This window comes from Apis dorsata, unplaced genomic scaffold (assembly GCF_000469605.1).
Source record: "Apis dorsata unplaced genomic scaffold, Apis dorsata 1.3 scaffold_44, whole genome shotgun sequence".
Lineage (NCBI taxonomy): Eukaryota > Metazoa > Arthropoda > Insecta > Hymenoptera > Apidae > Apis > Apis dorsata.
The window spans coordinates 2461437-2464096 of record NW_006263346.1 but is presented as its reverse complement, the minus strand read 5'-3'; the positions used below and the strand labels follow the sequence as shown (position 1 = coordinate 2464096).

The 2660-nt window shown below is 38.6% G+C and overlaps 1 protein-coding gene and 1 long non-coding RNA gene across 2 annotated transcripts in view; both read left to right on the top strand.

Moving 5' to 3' along the window:
- LOC102670789 (RNA-binding protein MEX3B) overlaps positions 1–2660 on the top strand; it is a 124583-nt gene that overhangs the window by 84877 nt on the left and 37046 nt on the right. The window lies entirely within an intron of this gene.
- Positions 1809–2660, top strand: part of LOC102680495 — a 13066-nt gene continuing 12214 nt past the window's right edge. Inside the window, exon 1 of the long non-coding RNA XR_004151515.1 lies at positions 1809–2145. This is a non-coding gene — a long non-coding RNA (uncharacterized LOC102680495). The remainder of the gene's footprint in view (positions 2146–2660) is intronic.

The following is a 2660-nucleotide window of genomic DNA, read 5'->3' as shown; positions in this document are numbered from 1 at the left end:
TTTCTAATAAAAAAAAAAAAAAAAAGAAAAAAGAAAGAAAAACAATGAATAATACACGCACATATTATCAATTAAACACCTACCGAAAATTTAATGGAAAATCGATTTAAAATCTATCTTGCCTGGTGAAATTAAACGACGGATATCCATTACAAAGCGCAATTTCTAATTTATATTCTGTACAGTTTACAGAATTAACGCGTTAACGAGCAATTAAACGGCAAACACGTTGGAAAGAAAAGACACAATGCAAATGGTTTATAGAGAAACGATGTTTTCCAATTTTCAAAATAATATCCCGAAAGGATCCCGTTTATCTATCAATTATTGCGACATACACGTGTTTTGCACGATTTTCATTCGGAGACTGAATACGCATGGATTGACTGCCGTTCGAGCGGCTCCAATTAGTTTCGCTGTTTAATGATCGACATCGAGAGCACAGTTATTAATTGCCGGCTTAATCGTCACGATTTCTGATTGTACAGGAACCAGAGGGAACTATTTGGATTATATTTTCGACCGCGCGAATAAGAAGAAATTTCATTGGAGAACGATCGTTTTAAATCCTTTTAAATTGTAATATTTTCGACGATATTTAGTTTACATGATTCGTGCCAGATCGATTTTCGATTAATAGTTTTTTATTTACAAGGCATTATTTATGTATAATTTCAAATGGCTCGAATGGAATGTGTTAAAAAGAAAAGAAGAGGATAGTTTATAAAAAAATGCGGAAGTGGTGAATTACAAATTTCTCAAGTTGATCTGGATTAATTTTACGTCGAACGTAAAAATTGAAGCATCAAGAATCGAGCGGTTAAAAATTTAACGATACGAAAAAAAAAAAAAAAAAAGTATCGTTTGATTCCTTTTCGGTCGATTCGTCGAAAAATTAATTTCACCGATCCTCCGCGCTGGAAAATTTCGTCAAAGTTATGGACGAAATACCTCGACCCAAAGGATTTCTCCAGGATTTTTGGAATTAATTGACCGAGCTTGAAAATCTCTCTAAACCTCTGCCGGCAAAGAACTATAAGAGGATTCTAGTTTCACCCTCGTAATATCGCCGCGCAAAGAATTTAATGCTATTATTTCTGCTACCGGTTATCATTTCCACCAGTCACGCCATTAAGACGGTGAAACCTTTTTTTTTTTTTATTTTTGCACGTGAAGTTCAACGTACCCCCGCACATTGAGGAGAAGGACTTAACGAGTCACCATTTCCGCCGAGTATCCCCATTAATTTCGAATTTCTAGATTCTTCCGATCATCGAAATATTCCTTTCATTTCGAGACGGCGCACTCGACGGATCTTTTAACGAGATGCGATTAATTTCTGCCGAGACTTCTTTTTTTTCTCTCCCTCTTAATTTTCGTCGTTTCGATATTTCTCTCGACGAATGCGTGTATACGTTTATGTGCTCGAATACACACGAGTTTCCAAACTCTCGAGGAGTAAATCGAACGTGAAGAATCGAAATCGTGAAAGTTTAGTTTATTTCGAAAAAGAAAGGAAAAGTCATTGGAGGATCGACGGAGCATAGCGACGACACGTTTTCTCACGATACGAAACCGATCTTAAAGGCCTAAAGGAGAGAATAAACGCGCGTTTAATACGAAGACCGACACACGGAGATAGAAGAAAGGACGATGATTGCAACGTAATCAATTATAACAGTACAGAGTATAACAGTACATTTCGAGTATAGGCACGCACATAATATATATATATATACACACACACATACTCACACCGATACATAGATACACGATACGCGAAACACACACACACGAAGCCACAGAAGTATATAAGAAGTATATAAATGATATAAACATTATTAACATTTAATAATAGCTACTAATCAATCATTTTTACACGTACGTAACATGATGTGTCACCGTTTACTATTTATATAAAACTCCCGTTCGTGAATGTTCCTCCTTTCCCCCAAACTTTCCAAAAAAATCGCCCCTCATCCGCGTGCAGAACAATTCTCCTCGCCCCCTCCATGTCGCCCACTCCGAATTTTTTTATTATTAGTCGGCTGAGGCGAGCCGTTTGCGTCTTCAATACGGAATTTCAAAGCAATAAAAAGTAAAAAATGAGACTACCTAGGAGTACGCGAGCACGTGTGTGTGAATGTTTTACGTATTTGGCTTTGGGACGAGAGGTGCACAATAAGGTAAAGGAGAAAGGATTATATAAGGGAAGGGAGAATGATCGAGAAGAATACATATATAAATATATATACACACATATAAAATTACAAAAGTGAAAAATGGAAAACGGAATGAACGAGAGAGAGAGAAAGAGAGAGAGAGAGAGAGAAAGAGATCATTTAACAAGAATTATTCGACGAGTAAAGATCGTCGATCGTTTAAAGGAACGCAACAACTCCTCCTCGTTTCCCCCTTCCCTCCTCTTTTTTTATCCAATTCTCGTTTCCGCCGAGTGGAAACGAATCGAAATCGCCCGATCTTCCTCCGACGCCGACCCTAATTTCCCCAGCTCGCTCGCTTCCCACTCTCCACGGGGTTACGGCTACGCGGAACTGTCCATCTCGCGGACATCGTGGACACGGATTGACGAACGTCGTCGTCCACCCAGAGTCGACTAACGATCCGTTCCTCCGCGAAGGGAATCCACGTGAACGCGA